At 35.6% G+C, this 23,928-nt stretch overlaps 1 long non-coding RNA gene across 1 annotated transcript; it reads left to right on the plus strand.

The window, feature by feature from the left end:
* Positions 1-297: 297 nt before the first annotated feature.
* Positions 298-23,928, plus strand: LOC116281526 (uncharacterized). Its single transcript, XR_012075243.1, has 3 exons — positions 298-436; positions 14,122-14,260; positions 22,164-23,928. It is a non-coding gene; the product is annotated as an uncharacterized lncRNA (long non-coding RNA).

The following is a 23,928-nucleotide window of genomic DNA, read 5'->3' on the forward strand; positions in this document are numbered from 1 at the left end:
TTTTTATTCATGCTCTAAAAATTCTTTACTTTGAGATCCAGTCCCATTGCAGAGAGAACTTTAGATGACCAATTCTTTTCATTTTATGCTCTACCTTGCCATGCCAAGTTCACAATTTGTTACTATGCATACATGTCGTGAGGATGAAATCAAACTTTTGCAACTTGTTTAACTTGTTTGTAAGATGAATTATGATAGATTTTGACACCTAAGGCTGCTTAGGGATAACTGGCTGATTTCTCAACTCAAGGTAGGACACTGTGTATTAAGGTGAGAAGGCACTTAAACATAAATCAGCTAGATTTTCTAAGGATACCAAAATGTGGGATTCCAAAGCATGGGTCTCAAAAGCAACTGAAGCTCTTCTTCCGGGCAGACATCCTGCTTGTTAGGCCAGCCCAATGACCAAGACTAACACAGGACATCAGATCATCAGGTAATTTCTGGAGTTGTTTTTCCAGGGAACAATGAGAATTCACTGGGTTGAGTTGGGTCATATTAGGAAAGCTAGTACCTGTCATTTTAGTTAGTTGCAGACAAAGGCTTGTGTTTTCTTATATTTAACTTACCAGGTATTGGGACCTCTCAGATCACAGATATGTTAGTGTACATTTCTTCCACATGGCATAGCCGAGTACAACACTTACGCTCAGTTCTTTTGTCTTTAGCCTTACAGTTTCCAGTCAAAATATTGTTTCCCAAAGTTACTTAGGTCAGCTCCTTTTTCTGCATCTACTTCAGAGAGATTATGTCCTACATTTGTAATACAGTTAAATTCATTTGTCACAGTCTTAATTTGATAATCAAGTTGTCCCAAATTTGGCCTCTGGTTCCCCTTCAGGCTGGCTTCTGTGTCCTGCTTGTATATCTCTATCACTTCTTGAGCACTTCTTTACTTTCTGGCACCACAAGACGTCAGGGCTCAAATTTAACTCTGCCCATACAGCCCCAGAATCAGTCAGTTCTTCAAGCAATTCTGGGGGTATCATTGCTTTAGATTCTTTTAGTAGACAGGTTTAAGAATGGAGGATGTATTTGCTAATGTACATGGGCTTCGTGTGTGTGTGTGTGTGTATCTAGTAATTATTTTGAATTTAAGATCATAAAGGGAGAATCAGAAATTAACTATTACTGTGCTTAGAAATGTAACACTGTCTCCTCTACAAACATCTTCTTAATTGTTCTCTAGTTACACGTGTTTTCCCTCCAGAACCACTGTTCATAATAAATTATTATATTTTTCTTTCCAATCCTTTGCTTATTTTTTATTGACACTTCTGAAATAGTATTTTTTATGGTGATTGAACCCTGGGCCTCATGCATGCTAAGCATGTGCTCTACCCCTGAGCTATACCCACACGCCCAGAAACAGTATTGTTATCTTTTTTTTCTTCCTTAAAAATAAGCTCTTACCATTTGTATGGAAAAAATACATTCAATTATTTTAAAAATCTACTTAAAAATAAAATTTGGAACATGCATAATCTAGAGAAATTTATATACGAAATCACAAAATATGATACTTTATGCCTATTGACAATTTTAACTTACAGGAAGAATGTTACTCCAAATATATATTCCAAATTTTATAATGGGGAGGAGGTTTCAGATAATTCTGATATACTACATCAAGTTCAAATGGCCCCATTAAAGATCTTCTTCCAAAGTAGACATGCTGTTTGCAAATGACAAAGAGAAGATTTAGGATGGGGAGAAAATTATGCTCACTCTTACTTTTAATCAAATAGCCATTTGATTTAGGCAATTGGTTATGCTGATCTTGAAAACCCAATAAAATTCTGTAACTGTTGTCTGGGATAAATTTTTCCACTGTCAATTTGAAAATTCAAGACACATTTTAATACCATAATTTTAACATCTCACTATGGATTAAATATTTAAAACTTGCTTCTGTTGAGTAACTTCTTTGATTCTTATGGAAATATAATTAAGTTTCAACCATACCTTGTAATATGAAATTAATCACTGAAAAATGGTATTTTTTTCTATCATAAAAATTTAGGTTGGACTCTAAGCACAGTATGAAAACTTGTACAAATATCTGGCGACTCTTTAATTTCTCTTTAATTTGAATAAAGTGAAAATTTGGAATGATATTAATATTATTTTGTAATGGTTAAAGATTTAATAATCGAACAACACTGTAACCGGATATTCATAGATAATTTTATGAGATAAGTAAGATAATTTAAGAGATTATTTTTGTGTTAAAATATTTTTAATATTTTTACTATACTCATGATATCTTATTTGATGAGAGGAAGGTATCAAGTCATTTAGAAATTTGTACTTGCTCTTTAAACATTTATTTTTCTTGATAGGTAATCTTATCTAAGAAACATAACTAATCTTATATAAGAAGCATGCATCATGTTTGACTTTTCCAATCAGTCAATAAGCAAAAAGTACCCTATAGGAATTAAGGCATTATTAATATCCTCTTTCTGTCAAATTGTTTCGTGAAGGTAAAAAAAGGATGAATCAATGGTATCCTAAGAAAATTCTCAGGTTTATCTGTTTTGTTTTAAGCAAAGGTTACAATTTTGTCATAAATTTTTAGTTTTACTTTAGGAAAAAGAAAAGACAATGAGGAAAATGTTTATGAATGTTTCAGTTCCTTTTATAAAGTGTTGCAACTGAAACCAGCAATCACATCCACAGCCATTAACTCTGAATACAATATGAATTATATGTAAGAAGGAGAATTTACCTAGATTACTCTGACTGTTTTTAAAAAATTATACAATCATAGAACGTTGTGGCTTCTATAATTTGAGTCGATTTAGAAAACCAAACTCCTGCCTCCATACTATAAGGAAATAAGAATAATTTTTCCACATAAGTTATCCAGTGTAAACAAAGTTTACGCTAGTCTGATCTACCTTTAGCAAAAGGTAAAAGGGTTCACTGCTCTACTTGCAAGGATTGTTCTGATCCCCAGTAGTTCCTAAACACAAAATAAATGAAGCATGTGCTTATATATCTGTTTGGGTTTCCCAAAGCTAAATATTGATACAGAATATGTTAAACTGGCTAAAGTGTATGGTTAAAGAAAAAGGAATTGAAAAATTGAATATAAAATTTTACCAGCTTTATCATTTTTAATTTTACAACAGTTTCAGGTATTGCAACCTGACTGCTCTCTTGAGCCTACCATTATGAACACTACTCCATGTTACATTTTAACACTTTCAGTGCCATCTTTTGTTCCGTGTTTCATTTTGCAATTTGTGTGGTCATTTTATCCAACTGCAACTTCTTGCCAAGGTTTCATTTCACCGTCAAAGAATTTTGTTATCTTTAGCAAGCTGAATACATACTTGTCTTTGAGACTAGGCAGATTTTTTTCAGTTTTTATTTATAGTTATCAGCTTTGCCTGTGATGAACTATCCTTAGCTTTTTGGGAGCTTTCAAATATAAAAATATTATAAGCTGAATAAGATCGTTTCTGTTTTTTATGCATCATTAACTCTCTCTCTCTCTTCTATTAATGCTTTCTTTTTAAAGGTTTTGCATGGTTTCTTTCTCCAAAACTATAATCTAACTTGTACTTAGCTGTTCTTGAATTCTGCTGCCTTTAATATCTTCATATATCTGGATTCCAAACTTTAAATATGGATAACTGTTCTTTAGAAAATCAAAAGTATGAAGTCAAAGTCAACGGCTTCTTTGTTTCCTTTTTTGTCACTTATTCCCTTTAACTTTCTTTCTTTTCTATTTTCTTCTGTTTTATTAAGACATAATTGATACAGAGCATTGTACAAGTTTTAAGGTGTACAGCACAGTGATTTGTCTTAACATACATTGTAAGTGATAATCGCAATAATTTTAGTGAATATCCATCATCTCATATAGATACAAAATTAAAGAAATAGAAAAAAAATTCTTTCCTTGTGTTGAGAATGCCTATGATTTACTTTCCTAACAACTCGCATATATAACATACAGCAGTGTTGGGTATCAAAGGCTTCTTCGGATAGCTATGCAAGGTGGGTGAGAATCATCTAGGTACACAGACCAAACTGAAGCACAGTCCACTCCCACAGCACGTGCAGAGCTCTGCTCCTGACTTTCCGTGAGCACTCAGCGAGCCCCATGCCCCCAGAGGAGCACCTGGGGATAGTGTAGAGACCCATCCTGGCACAATAAAACAACTCCAACCCCGACACTTGGAGCCCGTGTGTGACTCTCCTGAGTTTATCATGCTTGCCGCTCTGGTTTGGTTTGGTTTTGTCTTTTTTTTTTTTGAAAACCACCCTTCTTGGATAACATCACATAGTTTTGTTTTAGCTTTGGGTAATGCATAAAATGACATCAATCTGTCTAGTCTCTGTGCAAATATTTGTAATGTTAATATTTTAAGATACTGTCTGCAGCGTCTTCAACATCTTTTCTTTAGGCTTTCATTCAGTATTTAAGCCTGTAAGTATCTCCTATAAAGAACTCAAAACAAACAAAAAGTAACCTTTCTCACTTCAACCTCTGTCTAGTAACAACCTGATTTTCTTTCTCCTCCCCTTCATAGCCAAACTTTTTGGAAAAAAAAACCTCTTGTCTTCTCTGTTCAAACATGTCCCATTTACTCTTCCACCCAATGAAATCTTATTTCTGCTGCATGTTCAGGAAGAAACATTCTCATGTGATCATTGATCAGATAAATAGTCACAACAAAGGGACAAGTTTTATCCTTGCTTGGTCTTTGGGAAGCATATGTTGCTATCAAGAATTCCCTCCTTTAGGCTCAGAACTATCTCCAGGAAAATACTTGGACATCTGAAAGGAATGCAAAATACAACATGTTCAAGATAAAATTAATTGCATTCCCCCCAAACTGTTCCTTAACTGAAATTCTGTAGGCTATGAATGGCACCACTATCTACTTCATGAATGGATATAATTTTAGTCATTAATATTTGCATTTTCACTACTTCCCAGTAGGTAGGTACATTGATTTCAGGGATGCAAAGATATTTTGTGGAGTAGAGTGTAAAACGTATGTAGAATGTAGCATATTTTTATTAACTAAGTAAGAAAAAATGTATACTTTATTTTCCCCAATCAAATTCTATTTGAAAGTTTGTTGCACAACCAAAAATAAAGAATGTATGCCACTCCAAGCACTTGGAAATTAGGAAAAAAAGATGGCCTCTGAGAGTTAAACTGGTAAAATCCACAATTATTCAGTAAGAGTGGTTATCTATGGGAGTAAAAAAAAGTTGGTTTGAATTTTAGCTAAAGATATTGAATATACCCAAAACAAAAACATTCTTCACTGGAATGTCTAGTAAACTCAAATATAATCAACTGTGAAATGTATGGAAAGCTAAAACTGAAGAGATATTTAGCTGGAAAACAGAAAATAAAATCTCAGTGAGTCAGATACTGACATGTGACCAGGGAGTTAAGGCAGGCATCCTATTCACTTGGTGTAGATGGTGGCCTCAGACTCTTGGAAACTAGTGCCAGTAGCTATTTCAGCTACATAACCAATTCCTCCTTCGTGCTCAACCATCCAATCATAAACTGATTTACCATGGAGACCAGTCTATGTGAAAAGAACAGAGCTCTAGCACACATATTTACTGGTTCCAAAATATAAACAACACACAAACACCTTAGCCATGAAGTTATACCTCAGTCTGTTTTGAGTTAGTTAACCCAGTCTTCTATGGCTTAATTTTAAATTCCTCTCTGATTTCTAGGCTCAGACTCTAGAATATGAAGATCTAATTAAAGTGATACAATCCTCTTGCAGGGAAACAACTTCAGTAGTTCTTCCTTATCTGCAGGTTCACTTTCCTTGGTTTCAGTTTTAGATCCTAGATCAGCCTCGGTCCCAAAATATTAAATAGAAAATTCCAGAAATAAACAACTCATAGGTTTTTCAATTGTTCCGAGGGGCCTGATGAAGTCTTTCACCCTCCTGCTCTGTCCTCCCCGGGATTCCCCAGTCTTCATGTCATTGGCTCCTAACATCCAACCAGTGACATCAAGGCTCAATGATCCAAGATCACCTGGAGCTGATCATCCTCCTGACATACTACTGTCAGAGGTCAGTGCATCCAGTGCTACGACACAGTGCCTACATCTCTCCCCTCACTTCATCTCATCAGGTTGACATTTTATCATCTCTCATCATCACAAGAAGGGTGAGCATGGTTCAATAAGATATTTTGAGAAAGAACGGCCATATTCACATAAATTCTGTTAAAATATGTTATTACAATTATTCTATTTTATTATGATTTATTGTTGTTAACCTCTTACTGTGCTTAATTTATAAATAAAACTTTATCATAGCTATGTAAGTATAGGAAAAATCATAGTGTATGTAGTGTTTGGTACTATCCTCAGTTTCAGGCATCCACTGGGGGTCTTGGAAGGTATCCCCCACAGATAAGGGGAGACTACTGTACTTCCGAAATCCTAATGTATTTATGTAATTAGTCAACCTTTAACCAGTGTTTTGCTGTGGAAACTCTGGAAACAAATATATGCAATTAAATGTTACTTAATTGACTTGCTTTTTTTTGCCATTTCTATAAGAGCAGTGCTGTAATGTATAACTTCTATTAGTTTTAAACTTTACAATCCTCTTATGGTATCACAGACTGATGACTATATTCACACACTTAGCATTTTGTTACTCACATGGGAACTATGCCTATTCCTCTTGCTCCACCGTTGTTAATTACCAAGATGATCTCATTTCATTCCACCATTCAACAGAAATTACTGGGTGAGAATGAAGCTTCAATATGCCATTTCAGAACATATCCTTTGGTCTGATTCTAATCTCCTGACTTCTCTGGATAGTTCATCTTATATTTCTCATAATTTATTTTCCAAAGTTAAAAAACTGAGATTGTTATTTTTCTTCTTAAATGTATTTTTAAATAAACATCATTATCAAAACCACAATTCTTTTCTCTTTTATATTCCTAACTCTCAACATACCTGTCAGCTTGAATTCCCTTTTTAAAAAATCTTTTCTATTTTTTGTCTCGTAGTACACTATAGTTTTACTTCATTTTTTTCTAAAAAAAATTTTTTTTGCCTTTTCTTCTGAGTCATCTCTAATATTCAACATAAAGAATGTCATTCTGGTTGCTGAAGATGAAATTTCTATACTGTTCTTTGATACATAAAGATAATTTAGCACTCTATAAATTAAGAGATTCAATTGAGGATAAGCATTCTGCTTGTATCTTTGAATTTTCAGTGCTTTCCACACTATTTAAAACAAAGTGGGACTCAATGGTAAATGTTTTCACTCGTGAATAAAATCCTTCATTTTCTCACATGAAGATAATAAAGAAAAATGGACAAGTTATATATTTTACTTCTTAGACATATCTGAAATGTGTAATTGTGTGGCTTGAAAGATGTTAAAAAGTAGACAATTACAAAAGAATAAGCCCCTAAACTAAATAAACCTATTTAAAAATTTTTTTACTCTTACACTGAAAATTTAACAAAAAATATTACATATATGTGGGTATGAAAATGGAGTCTGTAAAGCCCCAATGAGAGAGACTGACACTTCTGCCATTGTATATTTCTGGTTGTGTTTGTGCTTTCACCTTTGCACCTCTTAATGCCTTATCTCATTTTCTCCATCCAACTTAAAAAAGGTCAGAATCCAATTACTTGCCAGTGAGGTGGTCCAAAAGACAATATTATTTCCATGTAACATAGAACATTTTTTGTGCTTTCATGAAAGAGAGTTTCATGGAAAAATAATTTTCTCATCTGCCTTTTTCCTCTTGCCATGTCCTCCCACAAACCAAAACTGTAATAGTTACTGGTAGTATTTTTTAATTTTTTACTCTGTGCCAAGTACTGTTCTAAAATCTCTGTCTCTCTCTCTATATATTTAATTGTATATATTTAATTTAAAAATAACCACAATTTTTATTCTAATTTTTTCAGGAAAAAAAGGAGTCAGAAAGCTTCTTTGTTAAGCATCTTACAAAGGCATTTTTTGTTTTTTTAAGTACAGCCCTTTGCATGCCAGATGCTCTGTACCTCCATGGCATATTAGGGGCATGGAACTTTCAGCACTCCTGTTAAATTATCCTGTTACTTGGATTGCTCTAACCTGTTCCAACATTTTTTTTTCTAACCTTTATTAATTAGTATTTTTGCTACCTTTATAGAGCATTTCTGGGCCTACTACCAGATATAAAAATACAACATGAAGTGTTGTGAACATTTACTGACTTGGTATACCAGCCATGAAATGGCAGTGCATTGACATGGATGGCATCTTTATTCTATTGAGATGATAAATTTTTTATTTGCTTTTTATACTGAGTGGTCAAACACTCATTAAATAGAGATGAGGCAGATTAAGATTTAGAATACTCTACTATTTTTCAATAATTTTGTATTATTTGCAGTAGCACACTTACATTAATATTTCTCTTATTAGTTTCTTTCTTTTTACATTTTTAATAGAGGTACTAAGGATTGACTCCAGGATCCTGTGCATGCTAAGCATATGCTCTATCACTGGGGTATTACCACTCCCCGTATTAGTTTCAAAACAGCATCATAACTAAATTTTTATCTATGTGGATTTGTAAGGATATGAGTAATATTTAATGTTGCACATATGGCCTATTTTAAGAACCTAATAACTGGGATATATTATGTATTCTGCTACTTTTTTAAAACTTAATAATAGGCAGAATAGAGTCATTGCAAAATCTTGAATTTTTTTGCAAATTTTGATCACATCTATTATGCTCTTTCATTCAGTTTAATTGCTTTGATTCACTTTAATTCTATGTTATTACCAGGTATATATTTTTAGACAGCAATTTAATCAACTTTAGAAGAATTTTCCTGGTCCCATGGCTAACCAGTTTGTCTGGCTCATTCTTCAGTTTCTACAACAGAATAATTTAAATCTGAAAGTTAATTGTAGGAAAAAGGGTAGGATTGTTGTTGGCTGTTTTGAGAAGCAATGATCTATGATTACAGGAACCTAGAAAAAAACTCTGGGGAGAGATACGTGCATCTATTGAGAGAATGTTAATTATGTTCATTTAAGGTTGAAGCAACCTGGTTCGTTTGCATAAAGGGAAGTTTTTATAATGAGGTAGGTGTTTAATTCTTTCACAGAGAGTGGGTGTATTCAAGTGTGGTCTTGTTTCTACAGTCTGGAAGACAGTTTCACCTCCTTCCTTTTTAGAGCCCACTGTGTTCAGTAGATCTGTCCACCAGAGCTGTGCTTGGGTTAGCTCCCCAATGACATTTCGTGTTGGAATTTGTTTAAACTTCCCCTCCTTCCTTTCACTGAGCTGCTAAATGGATTAAATGATAATAAGCAGCTTTTGCTTTTCTTCAATTTAGATCTTTAAAAGTTGTATCTATTGCCCTGAGTCAATAAAAGGAGTATGTTTGGACCAGTAGCTATGCAAATTTTTTTTGCTGTAGATAGCAGTAGGAAAAAGTGAAGGCTTTAGGCTTGTAAAAACATTTACTGTCTCCTAGCAATCTGCAGTGATGCTATGCAAGTCTCACAATAGACGTTTTCCAATGTCATAAAACTCTACAGTAATACAGGAAAGTTACTTAGCTGTTTGCCTCTGGAGTTGATGTTTTGATTTTAGAGTTTCAGAAAGTCTTGACTATAAACTAACTTTATAGAGTTGTCAGTTATTAACAGCAATACAGACTTAAAGCAATAGTCATTTTGTCTTACTTCTATATTTTTTCAAATGGGAAAACTGAGATGTTGAAAGATCAAATAAACTTTCAAAGTCACATGATTGTTTTAGGTATTAAGCAAGGACTAAAAATATTCACTATTCTCAATTAAAATCCACTACTTTTCCTCTATGGCATGGAATTTCACCTAAAATGCTTAGGGCTGAGGCTGAACTGACTGGAGGGCTTGAAAAGAAAGCAAGAACTGTAGAGAATCTGAAAAATAACTCGTATATTTAAGGTATATATTATGAGACACAGCAATGGATAGTCAGTACAAATGTGCACCATTCTAATAAAATTACCTGCTTCTCATCTGGAATTTGGGCAAGGTCAAGGTGCAGATGCCACTGCTGATAGGTGTGTATAACTACGCAGTTTGTAAACACAGAGTGGAGAGTGGATTGGGGGTAGGTATAGCTCAGTGGTAGGGCACATGCTTAGCATGCACAAGATCCTGGGTTCAAACACTAATCCCTCCATTTAAAAAAAGAAAAAAAAAAAAGGAGAGTGGATCAGACCAGGGTCCAAAACGCATGCCTGCAGGATCCAGGAATCAGGAATGGGCCAGGTGGTGACCACATTGAACTAGAGAGCAAATGATCACCTATAGCATGGGTGATGCATACGCAGCTCCAGCTGATGCAATGCAGCGATGTGAGCCCAGTGTTGCCAGACCTTCCTATCAAGAAAAAGAAATGATAACTGAATTTTAAAAAACAGTATATTTACTAAATAAAGACAGCTTACATTTAGCATTGCCAGGTCTAGCAAGTAAAAATACAGGACTTCCAGTTAAATTTCAATTTGTTTATCTGTTTGTCTGTTTTTTATCTGACAAACCTTAACTGTAAGTCACCTGCCTCTTTGCAAACTCTGGTTTAAGGCAACAGTATGTATATTGACTCACATGATGTCTATCTACCTCTGATGTTTGTCAACGGCCTTCACTTAGATATCACATATTATTTTCAGGACTTTTGGTTCAGAGATTGTTATCATCCTTTTACATAATAGTAAATTATTTGAATATCATATTTGTAAGGTAGCAAATTTCACATTAAATATGTCAAAACAGAACATTTGAGTTTTTTAAATTAACCAAAGAATATAGCAAAAGGCAATTTTATTGTTAGCTTCTAGGGAAGATTAATGTTTTCAATATAAGAAATAATTATATGAAGGTTTTCTGGGAAGGAAAAAATTCCTGTGTATTATTACAGGCATACATGATAATAATAGAGGCAGAATGCTCAGTCTCCTTGAAGCTTTGCCCCTGTCTGTTCATAAAATCAGATAGGCTGAGAACAAGCTGCAACGCCTCCACCAAAGTTATAATTAACATTAACTTGAGAAAGAGTTGTGGCTCCACTTAATGTTAAATTCCGTTTGATCTTAATTGAAAGGAGGCAGGGAGTTACAGGAAACAGACCCTTGCATTGAAAAGGCCACAGTAATATGTTTAGAATTTCCCAAGAAACAGAAAAAGGTCTTGAGAGCACAGACATTTGGAAGCGAAGAAAGTTAAGCCTTTGACACCTCGCAGCAGCAAAGCTCTTCTGTCAGGCTTTGAAGGCCTTGGCTCTGGGATTTATTTCCTCCTTGTCTCTCTAAGATAGGCCCAGAAACTTAATTTTGCTTTTGAAGCGAGTAATTCTCTCCAACACTTTGTCAATTTGTTTTTGATTACATTCTAATGCTTAGTTATCTCTCACAGGGTATCCATCTTGGAGCTTTTCTGAATAGAAGAGCTTTTTCAGAGAAAGTGCTAAAATAGAAACAGATAGAAGAAAGTAGTTTTAAAGACAATGAACTCATCAAATGCTTGTTTAAATTTCCCAAGCAAGAGGCATCATTCTAAGCCTGGGTTCCTGCTTTCAAGGAGCAAATAATTTGAAGGAGAAGACAGAGACACAACAGGGACTGGAGTACAGACACAGGAACACAGGAAGAACCTCTTCATTCTTTCAGAGGGGAGGGTGACATTTATGGACGTTGACTTTTGATTGGGGTTTTGAATGCTGAATGGGAATTTGCTAGACTAACAAGGGAAAGAAAATCCTTGTAGCAGAGGGACACACTTGAGCAAGAGAAAACAATTATGTGGTGTGTCTGAGTAAGAATTTTTGAATCATGTATAGACAATATTATTGCAAAGAGAAGGGAGGACACATGAAGTCTGGAGACTGGCTGTGAAGGTCATTTTATTTGCATGAAAATACCTTTAGACTTTCTTCCCAGCACTAGAGAGTAAGAGATGATTAAGCAGATTGTGTTTTAGAAAAAGATATGAGCACAGAGCATGGACTGGTGAGAGAGAGGAGGAAGAAGGGCTGTGGTTATAGAGCAAATTAGAAATTTAAGGTGTGGACTGGGGCTGGGAAATAGGGATTGAAAATTTAGGAGCAGTGAGTTGGTGACTGAGAAGTTCCAGCATGAGGGTGAGCCTGGAAGCTAAATGAGGAAGAGGAAGGGATCCTCCTAAACCCAGTTCAGACTAGTGTTGGTCTAGAGACTAAATCTGCCTCAGTCATAGGTTTATACATTTGGAGAAATTTTTTTGGAGGAGGGACAGTGATTCAACAAAGTGTTTTTCTTTTTTTCTTGTGATTCTAGATACTTTTTGTTTTGAAAAAAAATATATACAGGGACTACTGTTGAACAGTAGAATGCCTATATGTATATGACAGGAGGGAAGGGGGCAGGGCACAGCCATTCAAAGAATGACACAGCAATTAGCACTAAGATGGTGGAGAATTAAACTCCTTGAGGCCCAAGATGGCTGGAGACTTGGCTTCCAATACGCTTACTGTAATTTATTACCATGGTAAATGGCACGTCCACAGGTGCCATGACAGTTCTGAGGCTAACCATAAAAGGTCTAAAAGTGGCCAGTGGCTCAATTTCTGGGAATCCCAGCCCCTACCCCAAAGTAGTTGGAATAATCCTCCCACTTAGCATATGAAGTTACCCAATCATAAAAACGAACAACCCCCACACCTCATGGCTGATCTCATTCTCCTAGTACTCAATACTAGGCCTAGTGTGCCCTGTGCTCAGGCCGCCGCTCTCCCATGTATGGAATGTGTATCTCCTAGGCCCGTCTGCCTTCCTCTTGCCTTTTGAAATGGCCTGCATTCTGTCTGTGGAGTGTGCATCTCTCTGAATAAATCTACTTTTTTTCAACTGTGGTTGGCTTTTGAATCCTCTCCTGCGTGAAGCCAAGGATCCTCCCTTGATGGGGCATGTCCCAGGGACTCACCTGGAACCTGGAACACTGCCATCCTCTTGTGCCCCATTTCCTGTATCATATATACCATATTACTATATTCATCAATTGTTAGTTTTGCCACATTTGTTTTTCACTTTTTTTTCCTTCTCTTCCGCTTTTTCCTTTTTCTTTCTTTTTTTTTCCTGAGTCAACTGGAAGCAAATTTCAACCATCAGGTCACCTCACTCCTAAATACTCAAGCATCTATGTCTTAAGAAAAAAGATATTCTCCTAAAAAAATCTCCATATCATTATCAAACTCAAGCAGTTACTTATAATACAATAATATTAGCTTCTCTTCTATCTATATTCAAATTGCTCAATTGCACAATGTTTTGTGTGTGTGTATGTTTTAAATCTAACATCTGTTTAATGATCACATATTGCATTGAGCTGTCATATCTCTTGAGTCTCCTTTAATGTAAAACAGAGTACCACCTTTTTTGTCTTTTGTAACATTTTGTGGCATTTGTGATGAGTTCAGGCCATTGTTTTGGAGAATTCCCTTAATTTTCATTTGCCTGCTTGTTTCCTCACGATTAGATTCAGGTTAAACCTTTTGGGACTGGCGCGTAAGGACTTCTCACTGAATTGGAGCAGGGGTATATGTCAGTTTGTCTTACTGTTATCAGTGATGTGAAGTTTGATCGCTTGCTCAAAGTGGTCTGCACTAGACTTCTCCATCGTGAAGATGTCTTCTCCCTTTTGGAGTTAATAAGTACTCTGCGGGGAGAACTTTAACATGCTATGTCTGTACTGCTCCCTAACAACCTTTCACCCAATGCTTTTCGCACACATTGGTGATCCTTAATTGGCTGCATAAAGTTAGACAAATTAAGAAATTGCTCACAAAAATCTGGATTCCCAGATTCTTATTAAAAATTGGAAGATGTGACAACACTGGACCTGTATTCCTGGGCTGCAGTAATTGCTGGGAACGAAGCAGTGATTTGTTCAAAGGAGTGATTCTCCTAGAAATAAGGCTGTGATTTTCCACAGTTTCCACCATTCCCAGTTGTTTACCACTGCCCTAATCCACTCGCTTATTGGTTCTATTTCTCCTCTGTAACCATTTAAGTTTTCTATCCTTATACTATGGTTTCTAATTTAGGGATCTGCATGCCTGATGATGCTGAGGGCTGTGGAAACCCAGAGAAGGAGACTAGGGGAAAATATTGACAACACTGGTTTTAGATGTTCCACGAGTCGGCAATTGTCACAGAAAGGCAGAAGAAACATCTGAATTGGAGGTATGATTTTTGAATTCTATGGTGCTAGCTGGATGCAATAATTCCTTCCATGTATTATATAATTTATTATTATAATAATGTCACCATTCAAAATAATCATTTACTTACAGTTCATCTCCTTTACTGGTCTATCATTCATTTTTTACCCCCTGGACATGGCACATCTTAATCATTCAATAAACTTCATTGAATGAATGAATAAATGAATGATTCATATGAATGATGCCACTTATTTGTCCAGAGGCATTTCAAGAGGGATCTATTCATGGGCCGGATAACACAAATCTCAAAAGATGAGGGGAAGGCTGATGTGATCTTTAGATTGTGTAGGAAGTGGAGTGTGGTGGAATGAGCTGCCTCTGCTCCAGGTTGCCTATGGGGGAGGAGTGGTCATCAGGAAAGAAACATTGTAGTGAAGGCAGAAAGGTGGCCAGAGGGATCTGTAAATGAGACATCTGTGGGCAAGAAACCATCTCATGATGTCAGGATGCTTAGGTGATAGTGGAAAACAGCTTCAGTGTGGAGCTAACAGAGATTGAGAATCCAGGTAGTCTTAGGGGCCTGATAAACCAGAATTTGGTAGGGTTTCTTCCAGGTTCCAGAAACAGAGTTTTAAAAAGTTATTCTGTAAGAATTTCCCTCAAGTATCTAGAGATGGAATTAACTTGTTGCAAGGATTCAAACATTCCAAAAGAAACACCAGCAGCCTGCTGTAATTTGAAAGCCTCCCCCTTGAACTGTAACTTGAGACTCCATTTAGATTGTTAAAGTTCAGACCCTTTGCAGAAAATTGGAGAGCGTCAACCCCAAAGAACAGAGGAACTAGTTGGAGGAGGGGTGTTGATCAGTCAGACCTTGGTGGTTCTCAAATTTTCCTGTGCAGAATCACTCAGAATCATGAGGGAGCTTTTCAAATGCACAGATTTTGGAGCATGACATCTGAAAATTCTGATTCATGATGTCTGAGGAGAAACCCAAGATCACCCTATATAATAAGCAAGTCAAGTGATGACAAGGGCCACGCTTAGGAAACTCTGGTTTAAATTTTAGATGTTCTCCCCTTAAAGGAAAATTACTGCTTTGAAAGAGGCCTCTGGCTTAAACAATCAGGAGTGGCAAAGTTCACCTCGGTTAATAGCCAGTTTCTCTCATGGTTTGTACTTGAGAGCAACTGCTTACTAGTAATGAAGTATAACTTTGCACACTTGGCTACATAGCTACGTATCTATCAAAATATTGTCTTGCTCCCCTAGGAGACCTACATTGTACCTTTTAGGGAAAATAATGCTATGAAATTAGCAACCAACTAGAAACATTCCATTGTCATCAAAAGGAAAAGATTCCTCTCAGGGTTTTTGTTTTGTTTTGTTGTTTTTTGGTGTGTGTGTGCATGCATACATTTTTCACGTGTTCATTTTTCATTATTTTGCTGTTCTTAAGTAGCTAATTATTTTGCTCAATTTTAAAGACTGTAATGTGGAAGTTAAAGTTATTTAGCAAAGTGTTACGTGGATCTGCTTTTGGATTTAGCCCTCTTACAGGATCCGAGATCAACAGATCCTTTCAGTTCATTTCAGCTGTCACTGAGTTCTTGCTTCAAGAAGGATAAGGCTGTGAATGGTCCTGGGGCAATGGAGACAAATAAGATGCAGAATTTTCCTTAGGGAATTCTAATTCTGTAACAGATCAAGAGGTAAATAATGATGACAACTTAGTGCCAAAAAGTGCAGTAAGAAATGTGTGTACACAGTGTAGCCTAGTAATTCATCCCACATCACCTCCGGAAGGGGCAGGGCATAGAGACAATAAGAGCTTCCTCTGAAGTCAGAGAGCAGTAGGCTCAAATCTTAAATATCACCTCCTACCGGCTACATGATTGGTCTCTTTGAGCCTTAGTTTCTCAGTCTATAAAGTGGGAATGATCCTTGGGCAGCTGTTACAATGTTTGAATGAAATGATATTCATACGGCATTTAGCATGTTGGTGCTTGGCATTCAGTAAGGCCATGATATCTTTATCAGAGATGCCTTCTTGTTTGCATTCTGGAGCAGAGCTATGGAGCATGGTACACTGTGGTTGGATATTTTTAAGCTCTTGTTTTACTTTGGGAGCGCTTGGTAACTTACAGTGTCTTAGCCCACACACACAAAATTCTTTTCGTCTTTTAAATAACCACTTGTATATTGTACTTTCTAAGGGTTTTTTTTTTAACTCAAATATTTTAATAAGAAAATGTATAATTTATGTAAGAGAATTTACCTTTTTGGATGTAAAAAGCATTTTCTACCTACCAGAAATAGAGTCTCTTGAGCTGTTGCTTGTACTGGTATAGGGACATTAACCAGCAGGGCTTATTTAAAATCCCTGGCAAATTTCCTCGACCTTCTCATTTTGAATAGACACAGGAGACAGAACACAAATGATTTGTTTAGATACGCTGGCTGTCGACATATTTAAAGTGCAGGCTCTGTATAGAAAAAGTCCCCAGTTCCTTTTTATGATTGCCACATGAGTGTTCTGTTTTACAACTATCACTCTATAATGTTCTGTATTATGATCACTTTTGCAGATTTTCAGTTAAAGACTGACTGGTCTGTGTAACTAAAAGTCACATCAATTTCCATGTAGCATCATTGTACATATGATAATTTGTTTGTAAGTTGTTAAGCATAACAAAGACCAGGCAAAATCTCAATATCGACAATAGGAAATCCATCGAAGTTCCTGAAGTTAAGGTCTATTTTTGTTTTTTTATAAACAGTGTAACCTCAAATAGTGATATGAGACGTTTGATGAGCTCAAAATGACCAAGTCACTCCCTGTTTGAACATTCTGTGCTTCACAAAATGTAATCTCTCTTAGGACTTTAGAAATAATGCAACATTTTAGAAGGATAAATTTACTCCCTTCAGTGCTGATGTTAGCCAGGATTAAGCAATAGGGAAGACAGAACCCCACAGAGAGTTGACGCCAATTGATGTGTGTGACACATGTATGTGAGAGAGTTCCGAAAGTTTAAAGTCAATATAAGCACCGTAAGAAAAAAACTACTCTAAAAGTTGTTTTTTAAATTATTATTTCTATGTATCTCATTAATCAAGCTAGAATTTTTTTCTGAGTAAACAGTCTAATCTCATTGATGTATTGAGGATCTTTTATGTGCCTAGCAACAGGTTACGTAATTTGAGAATTTAATAACTGTAATAAGAACAAACATGCCAGTGAATCCATAAAGCTGCTCCAAATCCTTTCAAAATATGTGGTGGGTGGAAACAAGTAAAAAGTACAATAAAAAAATAATAAAACAAATAAGGACCTCTGTCCCTTATTAACAATAATAGCTTCATAAAGGATTTGGTTATCAAGAATTTTTAAGTTGAGTTAGTAACACTAAAGTGAAACCAACCATTTCTATAAAGTGGGTTTTCAGTCCATTATCAAAATATTAGGAAATTATTTTTCTTATTATGATAAACAGCTTTTTTTTTTCAAATGGAGTTTAAACAGGAAAGAATAATTTTAAGCTGTAGCAAATCTAAGTTAGAATTTAAGGGTATTTTTGGATTTGTTGGTTGAACAAATATTTAAGGAGCACTTTTTGTATACGCTGCAATCTGAAATATATTGGGGAATAAGGTGTTGAACAAAATGGGAAAGGACACTCCTCTCGTGGTGCTTGCCTTCAAGACAGAGGAGAATAAATAGATGAACATATTGATGAGCAAGAATATTTCAATACTGAACACACCATGGGCATGTGACGTCACATCGCAAATCTTCTTGCTTGGTTTTTTACTGTTTTTCCCTGTCCTGCTTTGCATTTTAATTCGTGGGCTAGATTAACCTGCTTCTAAAACTGCAGGTAGGAGAGAAAAGAGATAATGTAAAAATTAAAGTGTCATTAATCTGGCTTTAAGAGCAAAAGGAAATGGATACTTGGCTGAAGATTAAGTAAGAAAACAGTGGAGAAATCTTCAACAGTTACAGAGTTAGCCAGCAGTTCTGCCTGGACCACGACTGTAAACAGTTTGTACTTCTAAGTTCTCCAAATTCTGTCATATTCATTAATCATATTTTACAATTAGACCATTGCCAAATTCATGCCCTTCAAAGTTTTTCTAAGCCTTCCTCCCTTTTCCACTCTCATCTCATAATTATTTAAATTTCTTATTTGTACTTTTTGAAGTTTCAATTTTATATTTATTTTCTCGTATTAGTCTAATTTGGATCATTGTTCAAGCTAATCAAAACATATATCATTAGATCATTTAATCTATTTCTTGACTAAGGAAGGATTCTTATCAAACATTTTTATGCAAATTTTTTGTTACATTATTAGAGTGATATGTTAGGTCAGTACTCTAACAAATTGTTAACATACCATGAAGGATCAAAAATGTAGTAGATTGCACTTTGTAGGCCATTGAGTGATTTATTTTACTAACATCATAACTAATGAACTCATTTGGAGCACGTAGAAAAGTTGTTTGAAAATTAGTTCGATAAACCTCAGGAACATAAGAGTAAATACAGAATGCTTTGCTTTATCAATTGTTAACTATGAAGCCCCGTATTTTTTTTTACTCTATTCCTTTCACATTCTTAATTTTTTTTTTGTTTTCATATTCTTTTTTAATCTGTCTGATACCACAAGAATGTGAACTTCCTGAGGGCAGGAAATTTCTCTTTCTTACTCAATGCTGTCTCCCCATAGCCTAGAACCAAGCTGGCCAGAGTAAGCCTTTAGCAAATATCTGCTTATAATTTGACTAACTTTACCGATCAATTTGTTAACAAGGCAGACTGATTGATTTCTTTTGGAACTAAAGTAAAAGTTAGAATGGCAATGTTCAACACACTCAGTAACTTTCAGCAAGTTTAAATTTATAGGAGCATTGATTCAACCACAGAAATGAACTACCATGAACATGACATGGATTAGTGAGGAGAAACCAACTCAAGTCTTCTGTCCATTCCTCCCCTTTGGCTTTTTCCTTCCAGCTCCCTTTGCCCTTTCTCCTCAGCTCCATACCCTCTTATGCTTTCTCTCAGTAGTTTCACAAATTCACTGCCAGTCAGCAAAGTTGAAAATGTCCTTAGACACTCAACAATGGCAGAAGAATCTCCTTTGAAATTTGCAAATCCCTTATTTTCATCTAAATCATGCAGTGATGACCATCTGCTTTCAGGGCCCCCAAATTCATGGGCATCTCTTAGGTTTATTACGATTTGGGGCTAAAGAATACTCAGAAATGAAGAAAACACAATTCATGATAGTTTTGAGATAAAGTAGACAATTTAGACAATAGTATGCAATATTTCTAGCAAATAAAGAAAATACACTGTGGGAATGGAAATGAAGCATTATTATTTAGTAAAAGAAAGAAAATTAGGGAGAGTCATTTAAAAAATATTTACAGTATCATAGAATTTATGATTAGGGGAATTTATTATGTAAGCTTCTATGCATTTATCAACTTAATTCTATCATGTGTGATAGAAATCATGCCATGACAGAGAAGAAGACAATTTCTTGAGACTTTCTTCAACTAACAAAAGGTAAATCTTAACGTTAAGCACTGTATATCCTGATAAAGCTATACTAAAATGTGGACACTCTAAAGAGTCCTACTATGATTAGCAGAAAAAGAAATAAAAAATGCCTCCTTTGTGTAAGAAAAGATTCTCAAACTCAGTCACAATGCAGATAAAATTATACTGATACACTTTTTTATGTAACATTTACAGAGGTCAACAACTTAGAGGATAGAGTTGGTCAGGCTGAGTGATGAATAAGTTGCTGAAATCTATCAAAATTAGAAACATATGTACTTCTTGCCCTAACAATTCAACTTCTAGGAGTGCATCCTACAAAGAGACTTGTACATCCACAAAGTGATAACTCATACAAGGTCATTAATTGTAGCATTTCATATGATTCAACATGGTAACAAAAGATTGGAAATAATCTAAATATTCAAAACAGAGGATTGATATATAAGCTAGATAAACAACAAGGTCTTACTGTAGAGCACAGGGAGCTATATGTAATATTTTGTAATAGCCTATAATGAAAAAGAATATGAAAAGGAATATATCTATATGTATAATTGAACCATTTTGCTTTATACCAAAAATTAACACATTATAAACTGACTATACTCAATAAAAAGAACCCAGAGAATTGATTAAATACATTATATTTTCCTGTAATATAATGGTATGCAACCATAAAAAATAATGAGGAAGATCTCTATGAACCTATATAAAAGAAGCTCTCAGCTATATTAAGGGAAAAAAGAAGAAACAGAATAGTTTATATAAGGTGCCACCATCTGTTCAAAGAGAAAGAAGAAAATAATATATGAGTGAATTTGTGTCAAAGACCTAGGAAAGGATAGGCAAGAATGGGACAGCACTATTTGTTGGTGGGAAAAGGGGGTGCATGGGTGGAGAACAGAGTAGAAAGGGTGTAAGTGTGGAAGGAAAATCTTACTTTGATCTTCTTTGCCTATTGAATTTTGAATCATGAGAATATATTAGCTTTAAAAAATTTACAATACAGATTATTAAAACATAAAGTCAATTTTACTAGCTATAAAGTAATTGTCAGTGTATACTTAACTATTTATAATACACAAATTAACATCTAAAACACAGACCTTAAAACTTAATTTGATAGTAGGTGACAGAACCACTGATATGTTAATCTCGACTTTGACATTTCCTCAAACTCTCAAAAAGTGCTTCTCATCCTGTGTGCTTGACTTTAGAGCTGTTCACTTGAGTCTCCTATAGGACTTGATAATGCAAAACTATAGAATTTGTGTAACCAGAAATGTAAGAAACACTCCATATTCCAAATAATTTCTAGAATTTGGCTCTTGACAAGATTATTCCCAGCTCAAGTAGAAAATATCTGATTCACAGTCAGTAGCTTCTCTTGCTGTGAGTTGACAACGGCTCTTAAGTGTATTCAGGTCCACCCAGGCAACTGTCAACGAAGGACATCCAGAAGTCTCGGCAGTGTCTGGGTGTGTGCAGAAGGCAGGCATTTTGCCTGCTCTTAATCATCACCCTACACTCAGGTAGGAGACCAGCTTTCTACGCCTGCACAATGCTATACCCTGTACTAGGGCTGCATGTGTACTTTAGAGAGAAGCAAAGGAGTTAGTATCACAGGAATAAGTCTGGTAGTGGGGAATGAGTAGGCAGTAGAGAAAATGGATGGTGGTACATGGTTTTCCCCAAATCCTGAAGATGAGGCTGAATGAAAAAAATGTGTTCTTTCACTTAGGCTGCCTTTCTTCTCCGTCAACTCTCTGTTTAAATCCGCTGTCCCACGAACAAGCTGAAGAGTCATAGTTTATCTACCAGAGACGGAATCTGATGACAGGATATTGCTCTAACCCAACACTGGATTTGTTGACACTTGAGATGAAACTCAGGAACTTTTATTTAAATAAAATTGTCACCATATTTTAGTTTAACTGGTCACGTTAATAGTTCGGGTGGAAATGCTCTCTGTGTGGTTAAAGTTTGAGGTGGTTAGCCAGGAAGTTTGTCTTTTAAACTTTGATGATGATCTTGTTTGGAAGAAATAAGACAGACTCTGAGAGAACTAAGAGTGAAGGTTATGAACATCAACTGAGGTGGGGAGAGAATGAAAGCTGGGGACAGTTCAAAAATAACAAAATCTGCTTTTTACAAACAACGTGGTTTGAGAAGGAAGAAAAAAAAGGTTCTTGCTGACCTTCATGAGTCAGATATCGCCTCAGCTTTCTGTTCTATTATGAATCTATTAGTAGAAAAGATCCTTAACTTTTGCTTAGAAGTATGTAAGTGATACTTCCTTTTTCTTCTATTGAATTAAAAACGTCCTTTCTTTATTTCTATTTTTCAGATTTTATGAAGGCTGGTGGGACAAACCACTTCACATTTCTGTCACTTCTTTAGTGAAAATTCTACTCCAGAAGCTGAGAATATTTGATGGCTAAATACATAGCTGGCCTCTCCCCTTGGAAATGATTCACAGAATGTGGTGGTGGAGAACGAGAAATGTGGTGCCACTTGACATGCAAATACAGTAGTTGAAGTCGTGTCTTAGCAGAGAGCCTTGTGCAATTCAGATGACCAATTTCCGGTATTTGTTTCACTTACTTTTCCCAGTATCTCCAAAGAGTATGAGACATTTTATTGACTCTTTTTCCGGGAGTAAAACTGGGATTTCCAACAGGAAACTACGAAAGTTCACAACGATAACTAGGGAGCTGCAGTTGGCTCCTCAAAACTTTGTCAATGAATCCTGTTTGGAAGTAAATCCTGTACTAGAACTAAAACATTGCTGTGCTTTGTATGTAGAGAGATACAATTATGAACTGAAAGGAACTTTTGAAATCTAGTTAAAACATTTTTTGAGAAACATTTTATATAAAGAAAACAAAGCTCAGAGAAGCTAAGTAATTTTGTCACTTAAAAAATTCAGCTTAAATCTTTTGTTTTGTGCCTACATACTCAATGGCTTGCATTTTTTTTTTGTCAGGTACAATGAATGGTATAATTTAGATTTTTAAAAATTTTAGTTATCATGGCATTTTTGAACAACTTTATTGTGTTATAATTTCTGTACAGTAAACTACACATATTTCAGATGTAGAATTTGAGGAATTTTGATAGATGTATATACCTGTGACACCACACCACAATCAAGATATGTAATTTTTCTATTATTCCCCAAGAGGTGCAAATTTCAAACTCCCAATTTATCCCTTCCCCCATCCCTTTTACTCCTTGGTAACCATAAGTCTGTTCTCTGTGTCTGTGAGTGTGTAGCTTTGTCTTTCAAGACAGCAAATTTCTGATAATCCCCATAGATAACCTCTAGGTTCCCATCCCTCTGATTCTCAATGGGTTTACTGTTTTCAACAAAGCATAGATCCAAACCTTGCCTTTATCTTGTGGCTTTTCTGACTTTCAAAATCAAGGATTCTCCCCTCCTAATCCCACTTCCCGGTCATGCTCCTTAAACTGATGTTGCAGATACACTGGGATGTGGATACATGTTTCAAAAGCTGGTTTGGAAAAGGAGCCAAGTAAGTGTGTCATCACATCAGGCAGATGTTTCTTCCTCCTGCCCTGATCACAGTTTCTGAATCATGGGGAGTGAAAGCTAAGTGTCTAAGGAGGTGTTAGTTCACCAGAGAGAAAAGCAGATTGAAAGGTAGCTGATGCAGTGGAGGGTCCAGAACTCAGAAGCTGTGGACTATCTATGAAGAAATGTTTGTGGGGAGTTAAATGTCTCAAGTATGAGTTATTGGACCTCAAGAATCTACAGCTGACTGGAGATTCCAGTGACATTCTGGCCTTTAAACTTTCAATAATGGGAAACACTTAGAAAGTCCCCTTTATTCAATCTGTCTTTATCATGTACCACTGTCCCAGATGAGCACCATGTTAGCTGGGTCATAACGTTTCTTCAGGTGACCTGCAACCCTCTCTGCATGGTTCCACCAGCTCATCGGTGAGCTTTGGAATTGGTCCGTATGATTTCTTTTCTGTGACCAATCGTTTTGTTTTCAAAAGTGGAAATTCTTGTTATCATGTACACAGCTTAATTCTCAAGTAGGCAAATCAGAAGATTTAAATGTATGTAGGAAAAATAAAAACTG

The sequence above is a fragment of the Vicugna pacos genome, chromosome 8 (assembly GCF_048564905.1).
Source record: "Vicugna pacos chromosome 8, VicPac4, whole genome shotgun sequence".
Lineage (NCBI taxonomy): Eukaryota > Metazoa > Chordata > Mammalia > Artiodactyla > Camelidae > Vicugna > Vicugna pacos.